Genomic DNA, 16,561 nt, shown 5'->3' on the forward strand with positions numbered 1-16,561 from the left:
AATCTTTATTGTCACAAGTAGGCTTACATTAACACTGCAATGAAGTTGTCAAAAGCCCCTAGTCACTACATTCCGGCGCCTGTTCGGGTACACGGAGGGAGAATTCAGAATGTACGAATTACCTAATTGCACGTCTTTCGTGACTTGTGGGAGGAAACTCACGAAGACACAGGAAGAACGTGCGGACTCCCCACAGACAGTGACCCAAGCCGGGAATCGAACCTGGGACATTGTCACTGTGAAGCAACAGTGCTAACCACTGTGCTACCATGCCGCCCATTAAACTCCTGTTGTGTTCCAGGTACTTTGAATCTCCTGGCTTCACCTTCAAGCAATCTCACATCTACCACAGGGTGTACATTTGGAATTTATGGTGTGTCACAGGATGAACAGTATAGTTGCATTGTTAACTCAAGGAGTTTGGAGCCAATTATCCTTAGAATTATGTCAGTCATATTAGTTGACAGAAGATTTTGCAATTAATTTGAGGTACCTCAAGTTAACTCATTTATGGTAAGATAAAATAGAGACCAGTTCACCAAATGATTCAGATGTTTCATCACAAATATCATCAACCGTAATTGTTAATGGATTGTGTAAAGTACTTGGTGTTTAATGGAAAGATTTCATTGGGTTTAACAGATGTCCAACAAAACTGGCCTTTGTGTAGTTGGCTTTTAGCTCCTCCAATTATATTTTGAAATTGAATCCCATCTCCAAAATATTTCAGGGAAATGATTGAAGAAACAATCATTAATAAATAAGGTCAATAGTTAATTCTGTGTTTTTATAATTTTCTAATGTACCATTCAGACATTAGTGTCTGAGCTGAAAACCTCCACAAAGGTTTCTCTGTCCAGCAATGCGGGAATCGGGAAATGCGATCGGGTGGAGAATGGCACATCAGCTGAAAATCAAGACCGGTGCCAGTCGCCTGATGGAATGCCATGCTCCGGTGCCTCAACAGCGGCGTGAATGCGTTCCAGCATGGGTATGCAAATTGTACAGTAAATGCCGTTGGCATATCGTTAACAGGCTCAACCTGGCAATTTCTGTGCACCCCACGATGTTCTGCCTCCGCCAGGAGGCATTACTGATGGCGAGGTTTACTTGTGATCTTTAAAATAGAGAAACAGATGCCGTGGCTGCTTAGGGAGAGTGATGTGGGTACGAAAAGTGTCCAACATTGCTACAGTGTGCTGACAGTTGTGCTGCTGGCAGGGGCCTTCTGCCAGGGCCGGGAGGAGTAGTGGGGGCAGCCAGGCGGTGGGCCGCGCGGCCGGGGTGAATGGGCACGGAACACTATTACCGCAGTCTGCAAGACTGCCATGCAGTTGTGTGACTGCTGGCTGCCCACTGTGAACTTAGTGCCACGGGTCATCTGGGTGCCTCCCCAGGCAGCACGGTAGCACAATTGCTTCACAGCTCCAGGGTGCTAGGTTCAATTCCCGGCTTGGGTCACTGTCACTGTCTGCAAGTTCTCCTCGTGCCTGTATGGGTTTCCTTCGGGTGCTCCAGTTTCCTCCCACAGTCCAAAGATATGCAAGTTAGGTGGATTGGCCATGCTAAATTGCCCTTAGTGTCCAAAAACGTTAGCTGGGGTTACTGGGTTACAGGGATAAAGTGGAGGTGTAGGCTTCGGTCGGGTGATGACTCGTTGGGCCGAATGGCCTCCTTCTGCATTGTAAATTCTATGATCTATCCCCCTAGATACCCCCTGGCCCCAGCTGACCCATCAATGGGATGGGCATGCTCCAGTGCAACGAGTGCCATCTTCTTGGCATTTATCTCAAGAGGGTTGGAATATAAAAGCAGCGATGTGCTACTGAGCCTTTATAAGGCTCTGGTTAGGCCCCATTTGGAGTACTGTGTCCAGTTTTGGGCCCCACATCTCAGGAAGGACATACTGGCACTGGAGCGTGTCCAGCGGAGATTCACACGGATGATCCCTGGAATGGCGGGTCTAACATATGATGAACGGCTGAGGATCCTGGGATTGTATCCATTGGAGTTTAGAAGGTTAAGGGGAGATCTAATAGAAACTTACAAGATAATACATGGCTTAGAAAGGGTGGACGCAAAGAAACTGTTTCCGTTAGGCGAGGAGACGAGGACCCGTGGGCACAGCCTTAGAATTAGAGGGGGTAAATTCAGAACAGAAATGCGGAGACATTTCTTCAGCCAGAGAGTGGTGGGCCTGTGGAATTCATTGCCGCGGAGTGCAGTGGAGGCCGGGATGCTAAATGGCTTCAAGGCAGAGATAGATAAGTTCTTGATGTCGCGAGGAATTAAGGGCTACGGGGAGAATGCTGGTAGGTGGAGTTGAAATGCCCATCAGCCATGATTGAATGGCGGAGTGGACTTGATGGCCGAATGGCCTTACTTCCACTCCTATGTCTTATGGTCTTATGGTCTTATGAGGATGTGTGGGGAGTGGAGTGCCTGTATGCAGCTCCTGTTTGTCAGGTTCTCCAGTGCCAATCCCAACCCTGGCGAATCACACACAGCTTTTGTTGGAATTGCACTAGTTCCACATGGTTCTGGTGCGAGCACATTAGGACATCCTAAATCGCTCCAGGACCAGTGCCGCTTCCAGGGCTGTAGAACTCACACGATTCAGTCCCCCCGTCAGCACTTAGTCTCTGAAACAGAGAATCTGGCCCATTTCCAGTGAAGTAGGAATTCCCCTGAACCTTTTCCAGAATAGATTTTCTCACGTGCCAGCTTTTTATGGGTGATAAAGATGGGATCCGGCTTCTCTCTTCAGTAAGGCCGCAGACATTGTTATGTATGAGTGTGACGTGTTCAGTAAAAGAAGATGGGCGGGATCTTCCGTCCCGCTGCACCCGTTTTCTGGTGCGCCCGTCCCCCACCAGCAGCGGGATTCTCAGTCCCGGCAGCCGACCAATGGGGTTTTCCCATTGAGGGCACCCCCACGTTGTCGGGAATGGGAGGATCCTGTCGACGAAGAATCCAGCCCGATGATTGTGACCTTGAGTAGCATGAAAGCACAGCACAAATTCCATGCATTATGGCTTAATAAAATGCTAACTTACTAATAAAAACGGGCACAATAAACAGAACTTCAAGGGTAAGAAATTGAGCATTCACAGTTGGCTTGAACTGTCACGGGAGAACAACAGCTACAATTTAGAAAGCACCTTTAGTGTAATAAAACATCCCATGGTGCTCCATATGAGCAATGTATAAGGGTCTTTCCTGTTTGTTCCCTGTTTATTCCCGCTTCTTTTATTTTTACTGTTACATTTTTTGATCCATGGATGTTTAATCGACCTGTGACTTTAATCCAAACAGGAAGATCCAGAGGCTGTGCTGTTTTAGACTGGCATCAGTGATGACCCGGATTGATTGATTGATGTGGCTGGTGGCCAATGAATGGGTCGGGGTGATGATCTGCCCAGAAACATGTGTATTGAACCTAATCCCACTGAGATGTTTGTCAGAGTCACATGGCTGGTTTTGCTTTGCTTTCAGCGTGGAGTCTGGAAGAGCAGGCACGAATCTGATATAACCCACTCCAGAAAGCTGCTAAAAGTGGTGAATACTGCATTCTTGAAACCACAGAAAATATGACCGAATTGATCAACAGGAAAGTCATCACAGGTTGTAGACAAAGACAAGGGGCGGATTCCCCATCAGTGGGATCCTCCGCTTCACTGGAAGTGCACCTATGCTTGCAGGTTTCCAAATGGCGTGGGGGTGGCAAGAATTGGGAAACCCCATTGGCCAGCTGTGGGAAATAAGAATCCTGCTCCCGGCGGGGGCTCGCCGCGCTGGAAAACGGGGATGGTGGGATGGAGAATCCCACCCAAGGTTTTACTTTTTCTCCAAAGAGACTGAGAGTGTTTATCTATGTAACCACAGGTACCTGAATGAATATACAGGAAAAACCTTGAACTGAAGGCCGGGATTGAAGCAAAGATACTAAAGAACTTGCAATCTGAAGCAAAGAATCTTCTCCGACCACCCCACCGGATCGGAGAATCGGCGGCTTGAATCCTGCCCCCGCCGGCTGTCGTATTCTCTGGCGCCGAGGTTTTGGCGGGGGCGGGAATCGCGCCGTACCGGTCGGCGGCCACTGGCAGTGCCCCCCCCCCCCCCGGTGATTCTCCGGGCCACGAGAGGCCGATTGCACGCCCGTTTCTGGTGGGTCCCCCCTGCGTAAATCACAACAGGTCCTTACCGGCGGGACCTGGCTCCACGGGCGGCCTGCAGAATCCTCGTGGTGGGGGTGGGGGCGGGGGGGCTGGCGTGGAGGGATCTGGCTCCGGGGGTTGCCCCGACCGTGGCCTGGCCCGCGATCGGGGCCCACCGATCCGAGGGCAGTCCTGTGCCGTGAGGGCACTCTTTCCCTCCACACCCCTGCTGTCAACCTCCGCCAAGGCCGGTGCGGAGAAGAACCCCCCTGCACATGCACTGGGATGCCGCCAGCACACGCTGACGCTCCCGCGCATGCGCCAATTTGCGCCGGCTGGCAGAGGCCCTTCAGCGCTGGTTGGCATGGCGCCAAGCCCTTCCGCGCTGGTTGGCATGGCGCCAAGCACTCCGGCACCGGCCTAGCCTCTGAAGCTGTGGAGGATCCCGCACCTTTGGGCGGCCCGACGCTGGAGTGGTTCACGCCACTCCTCAGCGCCGGAGTGGCCCGCTCCGCTGGTTTGTGGAGAATCCCGCCCCTTAGCGTTTCAATTTTATCTTTTTATTTTTCGCCCTTTCCTTCCCCTCTGTCTGTCTTGTGTGTGGGTAGAGGGTGGTATAACAATAATTGTGTTCAAACTTATAACCCTGGTGACTAATTATTGGGCAACCAAGGGACAAAGAGTTGGGGGTTTTAAATCAGAATTATTGGTTAATTCAATTAAATGTGACTCCGGCCCACAACAGCGCCACTCCCGACGGCCCCGGGTAGATACTCAGGGAGTCCGTCAATAATAGCTAGAGAATTTAGAGGCAGTTTCGCCAGCACTTCAGGTTGGGGGCAGGGTCAAGGGAAATGCCGATTCGGGGGAACCATAGATTTGAGCCAGGGAAGTGGGATGGAAATTTTCAGAGATGGGAGGAGAAAGGAATGAGGACACTTAAAGATTTGTTCCTTGGGGGTCGGTTTGCAGGATTGAAGGAGCTAGGAGCAAAGTATGGGCTGGAGCAGGGGGAAATGTTTAGATACATGCAGGTTCGAGACTTTGCCAGGAAGGAGATACAAAGCTTCCCAGTAGAGCCGGCTTCCACATTGCTGGAGGAGGTGCTGACGCCAGGGGAACTGGAGAAGGGGGTAGTATCGGCAGTTTCGGGGCTATTTTGGAGGAGAAGGCACTGGTAGAAGGGATCAAGGCAAAGTGGGAGGAAGAATTGGGAGAGAGTATGGAGGAGGGGTTCTGGTTTGAGGTGCTCCAGAGGGTGAACACCTCCACCTCGTGTTCGAGGTTGGGACTGGTACAGCAGAAGGTAGTTTATAGAGCACACCTTACAAGGGTGAAGATGAGCCGGCTCTTTGAGGGGGTACAAGATGTGTATGAATGTTGTGGGGGGAGGGGGGAGAGGGTGGGGGAGGGTGGGGGGGGCGGGGAACACATTCATATGTTTCGGTCATGTCGAAAGCCGAAGGATTACTGGAAGGAGGTTTTTAGGTTAATCTCTAAAGTGGTGCACATGAAACTGAACCCGATCCCTCAGGAGGCCATATTCGGGGTGTCGAACCAGCCAGAGTTTGAAATGGGTGCGGAGGCAGATATTGTAGCCTTCGCCTCGTTGAACGCCCGAAGGCGGATCCTGTTAGGGCAGAGATCAACCTCTCCACCCTGGCGTGGCAGGAGGACCTGCTGGAATTCTTGACGCTTGAGAAAGTCAAATTTGAACTCAGGGGAAGGATGGAGTGGTTCTTCAATGCATGGGCGTTATTCATTATGCACTTTCGAGAATTGGATTACATCGAACATTGGAGGGGGCGGGGGGGGGGGAGTGCTGGTCAGGTTGGAGGAGAGGGACTGCATGTGTTAATGGTGATTATGGGTGATTCCTGATTCTCTTTGTCATTTGTTTATGTTAACATGCGGGCTAATGTTTGGGGTTTGGTGGGAGGATGGGATGGTTGATATTGATATGGGGATTGACATTGCATTTGTTACTGACTATTATTTATTGTTGGGTGTAAATTTGGGAGAAAATGTGAAAAAGGAGGAGAATAAAAATATATTTTTTTAAAATGTGACTCCGCTGCACGAGGGGGAAGAATTGACTGTGCACGTGCCCAGGGTAGCGTTAAAACTTTAATACAAAACTAGCCACACAACGAGATATTAGATGTTGACCAAAAATGTAGGCTTTAGGGAGCGTCTTTAAAGGATAAAAATGATGTAGATATAGAATGGGCATTGCCAAGCTTAGGGTCGAGGCAACTGAATGCACAGTCACCATTGGAGCAATAAATAAAATAAGTATTGCTCAAGGGATCAGAATTAGAGGAGTGCAGATATCTCAGTGGGCTGGAGGAGATTACATAGGGTGGGGGGAAGGGGGTGAAGGTGGGGACATGAGGGAAAATGTCCCAGTGAGCCAGTGAGCACAGGGATGAATGAATCTTTAACCATGGGCAGCAGAATGACCTCAAAGTAGAAGCAACAGATGAACTGAGACAGGAGCAAAGTTGGGTGATGTTACGGAGGTGGAAATAGGTGGTCTTATTGTTGGCATGATTGAGGTTAGATTTTCATATTGGGGTAAATTTGACACCAAGGTTGTGAACAGACTGGTTTCATTTCAGTCTGTTGCCAGAGAATTTCTGTATAATGATCCTGGAGTTGTCAGGATTACTCAGTTCTAATTACTTGCCACAGATTATTTCGAGTCTGGTTTCACCCCCTGGTTTCACCCACTGGCTAAGTTGTCTGTCTCAGAAATTCCAGGGCAGAACTTTATGAGACTCTAATACATTCAGATACAGACATTAGCACCCAAATCAGCTTCCATTCATTAAAATTATTGGATGGAAGATCATGCAAATCGCAGATCAGAGACAACAACCTTCATATTCAAATTTCTACACCTACTCCAGTTGTAAGGCTAGAAGCACTAAATTACAATGCAATGCCTGTGATCATCAAAAACAGAGTCGATGATGCATTTTCAGGTGGGCTTGTCAATGATGCATTTTCATTCTACATTTAAACAACTCATTTGATATGAATAACATGTACAGCCCAATGTATGTATGCAGAGTTGAACATACTTTGAACCTCTGGAAATGCTCTGAAAACAGTAGGTTGATCTAGTGGACAAGGTGAACGAGACAAAAGCATAATGAGTTGAAGTAGAGAAACCACAGGAGAAGAACCACAGTGCTCTACACAGTAGAGTAGAAGAAACGGCACCAGGTCTAAGGCTCTGGGTAGACTAGGGAAAGCTTAAGCTTGAACAACTTCGCCATTGATGTGGTAGTATGACTAGAGGAACTACGGTACCTGGGAGTGTGAGCTACCATTGGTGGAGAAGGCTCGCTACTCATTGGCCCAAGTGTTGCTTTCTCATTGGTCAAGATGTAAGGTAGCTCTGCCCAATGAGGCGGGGTATAAGAACCCGTGTTTCCCAGCAGCCATCATTCTTTCTGTACTCAAGCTGACTTCACCTTCCTTTGAAGGGATGAACACAAGATTTCCGGCTGATAGAAGACAATGCCCCAACACAGAGTTTACTGATGGAGAATTAGCGGCCTGGATGTCACTGAGCAACAGCGCCTCAGGTCTTTTTGGAAGGTCATTGTTGACATCTACTGCCTCCTGGTGCAAGATGCCCTTCAAATTGATCAGTTGGGCAGGCATTGTTAGTGGTTGCCAAGATCAATACAACTCTGGATTTGTTCACCATCAACATCTTCCAAGGATTCATTGGTGACATCTGCCAGATTTCATTATCAACTGCCCACAAGTGCATACCCCAGGTAGCTAACCACACTTTTGCCAGATCAAAACTTTCATCCACTTTGCTGATGATGAGGCCAGTCAGAATGAGGGTCTTCAGATTGGTGCAGTAGCTGGATTCCAAAGGAACTACAGGTCATAAATTGTGGCAATCAAGACCCTCTCAGACTAATCAGCAATAGAAGTCAAATAGTCAGCTGGTGTATAACCCCATGAATGTTCTCATGTATGTTGTGTAAAATATCCTGGAAACTGCCATGATGTCTTCATTTTTCACCAGTCACATCTCCCACAGATCTTTGGGCATTCAAACGGAGTTAGTATTGGAGACCAAATTGACCATCTTAAGGACATTTTGATGACATCTGTGAGAAACCCGACCAGTGATGAACAGGAAAGGTACAACAAGATCCATATGAGCACGTGAACAGTCATTAAGCAAGTCATTGGGTTACTGGAGATGTGACTTGTATGCCTAAACAGATCAGCGGATGCTCTTCAGCGCCAGGGTCCCAGGTCTGATTCTCGGCTGGGTCACTGTCTGTGCAGAGTCTGCACGTTCGCCCTGTGTCTGCGTGGGTTTCCTCCGGGTGCTCCGGTTTTCTCCCACAAGCCCCAAAAGACCTGCTTGTTCGATGATTTTGGCATTCTGAATTCTCCCTCTGTGTACCCGAACAGGCGCCGGAATCTCGTGAAGAGGGGTTTTTACAGTAACTTCACTGCAGTGTTAATGTAAGCTGACCTGTGACAACAATAAAGATTATTATTATTATGCACCAGCAAAAGAGTCCACATTAGTAGCGGTTTGAGGAAACAAAATTGCACAGCAGCAAGGATGGAAGCTGCAAAGGGAAGAAGCTAATAACCCATCGACGTCCTGGGAGGAAGAGAAGAAGGAAAAACCTCATGTGGTCAAGTTTCCTTCAGACTTTCAGTTAGCTGTCAGAGATGCTCATGCCAAAATCACTTAAGCATGATTTAGCTCGGCTAAGGCTGTGAAGTCATATGTCACAATGCTGAACCCACTGGGTATCACCCTCTGAGAAGGAATTCCTACTATCAGTAATCCTGCCATCTCATTGACACTTGTTTTGCAATTTTTACTCTATTCAAACCAATTTTATGAACACCGATGGTCACTTGGAGCATGAGAGTCAACAATGGAGATGCATGATAAGCTCTGATGGTAACTCAATAAAAAGCTCTAGAAAGCAGGTCTTGATTTATTTGACTCCAAGTTTATTGTGTTCAGCAATAACTTGAAATGAATGAAATGAAAATCACTTATTGTCACGAGTAGGCTTCAATGAAGTTACTGTGAACAGCCCCTAGTCGCCACATTCCGGTGCCTGTTCGGGGAGGCTGGTACGGGAATTGAACCCACGCTGCTGGCCTTGTTCTGCATTGCAAGCCAGCTGCGCTCAACCATCCCTAACTTCTTCAATAACATTACAATACTACCTGTATCCCCTTTTTATTTGGTGCAGTCTATTAAACAATTTAAACGCCAATTCCATCTTAAGTAGTAGGGAGCAATAACTCTTTCTGAATGGCCTGGCTAGCAGGGCCGCGGAGTGCTTCTTGCAGCTCTGGCTGCGGATACGGGGCCCTGCACTTCCGTTCGGGAGTCCGTCCATATGGGACATGGTGAACTCGGACCTAAAATTCAAGCTCCCACCCGAGCTCCCGTGCACCCACGGATCGGTGCTGCCCGATCGCCCCCCTGACCATCCATGAGGCCCCCCCCCCCCCGGTGAAATATCCCCCCGGTGAAGGATCCCTCCCGGTGAAGGATCCTCCCGCCTCCCTCCACCAGGGCGGCCACAGACTGAGTCCGCAGCCGCCACCGGCTGTTCCCGACAGGCAGAATGTGGTTAGAACAATGACGTCGGGAATACGGATTCACAAACCCTCGGTGAATCACGGGGGGGGTGGGGGGGGGGACCTCTGTCAATGGCCTCCTACCTGCGTCGCGAAGACGGCACACGCGGGATTCGCTGCGATTTTTCGGGGACCAGAGAATCGCAGGAGCGGCATCGGACCGGATTTCGTCGTTGACGTCCATTCTCCGCCCCCGCGCCAATTGCGATTTTCCCGCGGAGGTTCGGCAATCCCGCCCATGATTCTGTTTGACCTTTGTTTTTATTTCTTACCTGGGGCTGGATTCTCCATCGTCGGGATGCTCCATTTTACCGGCAGCCCGACGGCGTGGGGCTGCCCCACAATGGGAAACCCCATTGACCAGCCGGTGAAATGGAGCATTCCTACGGCGTGTGCACCAGAAATCTGGCCGGGCGAGACGGAGAATCCCACCCCTGGTCTTTTGGTTCTCGTGTCGTCAGTTCATTGCTTCAATCTCCACCATTGAAAATACATCCGTAGGGTGAAAGATCTGTCTTCTTTCTCAACTCGACACAATATGCTGGTGTCTGCTTTGCCTTTGCCAAGAATTTACAACCTCAATGATTGAACTTCACCCATTTCCTTTCACCTTTACCAGTATGCCTGTCATTCTACAAGGGCAATGCCACCTAGTGGGCAAAGTTAGAAACCAGCCCGAAAACCTGCACAGCAGACTTCAGATGAGGGGCGGGATTCTCCAACCCCCCGCCAGGTCGGAGAATCGGCAGGGGGCGGCGTAAATCTCGCCCCCGTCGGCTGCCGAGTTCTCCGGCGCCGGAGATTCGGCGGGTGCGGGAATCGTGCCGTGCCAGTCGGCGGCCGCTCGCAGCTGCCCCCCCCGGCGATTCTCCAACCCTCGATGGGCTGAAGTCCCGCTCGTTCTATGCAGGTCCAGCCAGCATAAATTGGACTAGGTCTCTTACCGGCGGGACCTGGCAGCGTGGGTGGGCTCCAGGATCCTGGGGGAGGGGCGCGGGGCGCGGGCCGATCTGGCCCCGGGGGTGCCCCCACGGTGGCATGGCCGGCGATCGGGGCCCACCGATCCGCGGGCGGGTCTGTGCCGTGGGGGCACTCTTTCCCTCCGTGCCGGCTGTGTAAGCCTCCGTGATGGCTGGCGCGAAGGTGAACCCCCCACCCCGCGCATGCGCGGACCCATGTCGGCTGGCATAGTCCCTTCGGCCACGGCTGGCGCAGCACCAAAGGCCTTCCAGGCCGGCCGGCGGGGCGCAAACCACTCCAGCGCCGGTCTAGCCCCTGAAGGTGTGGAGGATTCCGCACCTTTGGGGCGGCTCGACGCCGGAGCGGTTCACGCCACTCCGTCCCGCCGGGATCCCCCGCCCCACCGGGTAAGGGAGAATCCCGCCCGAGGTGTAATTGATGGTCATCAACAATAGTGTAACTTTGATAGCATGACACACATTGAGGAGTACAATCTTAATATATTACTGATTGTGCTCCTCTGCCAGTGCATATGAAAATCGCTAATTGTCCCAAGTAGGCTTTAAATGAAGTTACGGTGAAAAGCCCCGAGTCGCCACATTCCGGCACCTTTTCGGGGAGGCTGGTACGGGAATATGGCAAATTGGAAATACGATCCAACAGAGGCCGTGCGTGTGCATGAGAGAGAGCAGCACCTGATAAATTGCACCGATTACATTTGTTTTTGTAACTTTCTATTTTGTATTCCATGAGCTTCTGAAAACTCTGGGGCGATGGTGGTGTTGTGGTAATTCACTGAACTAGTCATCCTCAGGCTCTGGGGACAAGGGTTCAAATCACACCATGGCAGCAACTGGAATTTAACTTCAATTAATAAATGATGTAAAACCCATCTGGTTCACTAATGTCTGTCAGGAAATCTGCTATCTTTACCTGGCCTGGCCTGCATGAGATTCCAAGCCCTTAGGCTGACTCTTAAATAGAACCGTGCAGCACAGTACAGGCCCTTCGGCCCACGATGTTGTGCCGAACTAGTCTGAAACTAAGATCAAATCAACCTACTCCCAATCATTCTAATGCACTCCAGATGCCTATCCAATAACCGCTTGAAAGCTCCTAAAGTGTCCGAATCCAGTATCATAGCTGGGAGTGTGTTCCACGCCCCAACCACTCTCTGAGTAAAGAACCTACCTCTGACATCCCTCCTATATCTTCCACCATGAACCCTATAGTTATGCCCCCTTGTAACAGCTGCATCCACCCGAGGATAAAGTCGCTGAACGTCCACTCTATCTATCCCTCTCATCATCTTATCCACCTCAATTAAGTCACCTCTCATCCTCCTTCGCTCCAATGAGAAAAGCCCCAGCTCCCTGAAATGGCCAAGAAAGCCACTCCCGTGAGGTGGCACAGTGGTTAGCACTGCTGCCTCACGTCACCAGGGACCCTGGTTCAATTCTGGCCTTGAGTGACTATATGGAGTTTGCACATTCTCCCCGTGTCTGCGTAGGTTTTTTTTTTACAGGTGCCAGTCTTCCTCCCACAGTGCACATACAGGTTGGTTGGATTGGCCATGTTAAATTTCCCCTTAGTGTCCAAAGATGTGCAGGTTAGGTGGGGAAGTGGGCCTTGATGGGGCGCTCCTTCAGAGCGTCGGTGCAGACTCAATAGGCTGAACTGCTTCCTTCTGCACTGTAGAGAGGCAATTAGGGGTGGGCAACAAACACTGGCCTTGCTGGCGACACACATCCTGTGAGAGAAAGGAATTCAGCAGACTTTGTGATATGTTCATTACAAGTTTTATAAGAACATGGAAGGTTACATCAACTAAATTACACGGGTCAGTGACCCTTGGCTCAGGGACCTAACTACACTGGAGAGTGATCTGAGGTCTGGCAGCAGAGGGATTTGTCTCGGTTCCAGCAGCACATTAGTTGGTTCTAAGACATTATGAACTCTGGGATCTGGTTATTTCAAGGACAAAGGCGGCAGGTCTTGGAATTTACAACACCGGAATAAGAATTTTATAATAATCTTTATTGTCACAAGTAGGCTTACATTGACACTGTAAATAAGTTACTGTGGAAAGCCCTCAGTTGCCACTCTCCGGCTCCTGTCCGGGTACACACAGGGGGAATTCAGAATGTCCAATTCACCTTACAGCACTTCTTTTCGGAGCACCCGGAGGAAACCCACGCAGACACGGGGAGAATGTGCAGACTCCGCACAGACAGTGACCCAAGCCGAGAATCGAACCTCGTTGACCCTGGAGCTGTGAAGCAACAGTGCTAACCACTGTGCTACTGTGTTATTCTATATGTGGTGAAAATGTGAAGTGATGCATCACACCTAGGATAATAATTCTGGGTTAAGGAAACCTGCTTATGGGATAATGAAGGAGAGGAGTCCTCAGAACAGAAGTGTGAACATCTGGAGAGGGGAGCCTTGAGGAAATGAGACTGGTGGGGGTGGGGGGGGGGAGGCGCGTTTTGGCGCATTAGAACATAGAACATAGAACAGTACAGCACAGAACAGGCCCTTCGGCCCTCAATGTTGTGCCGAGCCATGATCACCCCACTCAAACCCACGTATCCACCCTATACCCGTAACCCAACAACCCCCGCCTTAACCTTACTTTTATTAGGACACTACGGGAAATTTTGCATGGCCAATCCACCTAACCCGCACATCTTTGGACTGTGGGAGGAAACCGGAGCACCCGGAGGAAACCCACGCACACAGGGGGAGGACGTGCAGACTCCACACAGACAGTGACCCAGCCGGGAATCGAACCTGGGACCCTGGAGCTGTGACGCATTTATGCTAACCACCATGCTACCGTGCTGCCCCTATTGATGGATGAGGAGTGGATGAGGTGTGGGATCCAACAGTATAGAGGTTGCTGGGACCCTGAAGTATTGGAAGTTGCTGGGACTTGTCAGTGTTTGGAACTGCAAGGATGCCATTGTATCGAGTTTGACTGTTGCTGGGATCCTGCCGAATTCGGTGAGTCGGGTCTTAGTCTGTGGGAGAGAGTGGCCCAGGAGAATGGGATTCAACGTGTCAAACACTCCTCTTGAACTATTAATTCCCAGCATTCCATCATGTTCCCAAAAGCCAGCTTTCACCTCTGATCCATGTGAAGCTTGGACTGTGGTCTGTGCTCCCTCAAGACTTACCCATAAGTTCCTGCCGTTATGTTTCTACTTTTGGAAGCAGCCTGGCCTTTGAACAAAAAGATGTGGGTTCAAGTCCCTCTCAGAGACTTGGATACATGAACAGGGCAGACAACTCAATACTGAGGGTTACAGTTGCCATCTTTACGTGAGACATTACAATAAACCTCCGTCTGTCTCTGAGGTAGATATTTAAAAATACAATTGCAAAAATATTATTTGAAAGGACAGTGGAGTTCATCCTGATGTGCTCTGGCCTCAGGTGGCAGTTAGTCACTTGGTTCATCATTCAATGGTGGAGGCAGGTTCGATCCAGGCGTCCAAGAGGGCATTCGATAATTATTTGAATCAAAGCAAAGATTCAGAGGTATGGGGAAAAGACAGGGGAATGGCACTCAATTATGATGGGTGTTTGATGGGCCAGTGCAGGCAGGATGGGCCAAATGGCCTCCTTCTGGGCTGCAACAACTCTGTGAATCAATCTCTAGGTCCAGATTCCCCACAGCCAACACCATTATACTCTTGCCTCCCCCGCGGCCATGATACCGAGGAAGTGCAGCTGATGTATGAAGGTCTACCACTCGAACAAAGAGTTGGCAATGAAGAAATAAGAAATAAAATTGAAAGAAGGTAAAACAGTTGGATGCTTTTTGGATCGGCAGGTGGTATGCAATTATGATGTTCCCAACCTTTCGTACTAGGACCCCTGGTACTTTTGATGTACATTAATAACTGAACTTGGGGATACAGGGTATATTTTGAAATCTGGAAATGACATGGAACTTGAGGGTGTGATTTACCAACCACCCCGCCGCGTGTTTTTCGGTGTTGGAGGAAGCCCATCAATGGGATATACCGACCCCGCCATTGTCATTGGGATTTCCCGGTGACCACACCCCTCATTGCCAGAAAACCCGTGCGCCTGCGTGGGACCGGAATACCACGCTGGCCTCAACAGCTGGTAGATCGTGCCCTGAATGTGTAATAAACACTGAGGAAGATAGTAATAGACTTCATTCATTACTTAAAGGGGACAGAGGCAGACAGGTGGAGTGGGTAACACATGGCAAATGAGGTGATACATTTTGGGAGCGGAAATGTGGAGAGACATTAAAGTTGAACCATTTAATATGTAAAGCGATTGTAATAAGAGCGAAATATTGGAGTGTTTGTGTACAAACCTTTGAAGTTGGTGGACACAGGAACAAAGCAGTTAGTGAAAGAATTAGGATCCTTGATTTTATAAATAGTGGCAGAGTTCAAAAGCCACAAAGCTATGCTGAACCTGTAGAGGTAATATTAGCTTTGCCCGAGTTAGAACATTGTGGCCAAATCTGGGCACCGATTTTCAGAAGGATGGGAAGGCTTTGTACAGAGTTCAGGAGAGATGTAGGGTGTGATTCAAACACCGCGTTACGCCCGCCGTGGATCTGGGTAAATAGCAGAAAAGACCAAAATTGGGATTGACACCCTTTGTAATTCACCTGGCCCACTCCTGATGCCGAGTTTTGGATCTCGCCCAAAAATGGCGAGAATATCATTAACCCACATTTGCATTAACTTCAATCCCCATAGCGAGATTGAAGTTGAATGCAGCGGCCTCCCGGGAATTACCCGACTCCCCAGTGGGAAGTCACGCGGGCTCCGTTTAATACTCAGTTTTAGCATTGGGTTGAGTTGGGTTGGGGAGTTAACAAACAACATGAAGGATTCTTTGCCGAGGTTGCTGAGTTTTTCCAGCACTTTCTATTGTGATCGCTGATATCCCATAGCTGGACGGAGCATTGTACACCATTCTGGTCACCACATTACAGGAAGGATGTGATTGCACTCGAGAGAGAGTGCAGAGGAGATTCACCAGGATGTTGTCTGGGCTGGATCATTTCAGCTAGGAAGACAGGCTGGATAGGCTTGGGGTCGTTTTCCTTAGAGCAGAGAAGGCTGACGGCGGGGTGGGGGGTGGGGGGGGGGGGGGGCACCTGACTGAGGTGTATAAAATTATGAAGGACATAGATTGGGCGGATAGGAAGTGACGTTTCCACTTTGTAGAGGGCTCACTAACCAGGGGGCCCAGTAAGAAGTCTTACAACACCAGGTTAAAGTCCAAGTCTAACCTTGACTAACCTAACCTCACTAACCAGGGGGCATAGATTTAAGATCATGGGCAGGAGATTTTAGAGGGATTTCAGAGGAAACGTTCACCTGGAGGGAGGCAGAAAGCTGGAACTCACTGCTTGAAAGGATGGTAGCGATGGGAACCCTCACAACATTGAAATAAATATTACGATGAGCACTTGAAACGCCTTAGCATACAAGGCTACGGACGGGGCGGCATGTGGCGCAGTGGTTAGCACTAAGACTGCGGGGCTGAGGACCCGGGTTCGGATCCCGGCCCCTGGTCACTGTCCGTGTGGAGTTTGCACATTCTCCCCATGTCTGCGTGGGTTTCACCCCCACAACCCAGGTCAGGTGGATTGGCCATGTTAAATTGCCCCTTAATTGGAAAAAAAATTATTGGGTACTCTAAATTCATTAAAAAAAATAAATCAATGTTACGAACCAAGTGCTGGAACACTGGAACATGGGATTAGAATAGATAGGTGCTTGCTGGGT

The sequence above is a fragment of the Scyliorhinus canicula genome, chromosome 17 (genome assembly GCF_902713615.1).
Source record: "Scyliorhinus canicula chromosome 17, sScyCan1.1, whole genome shotgun sequence".
NCBI classification, from domain to species: domain Eukaryota; kingdom Metazoa; phylum Chordata; class Chondrichthyes; order Carcharhiniformes; family Scyliorhinidae; genus Scyliorhinus; species Scyliorhinus canicula.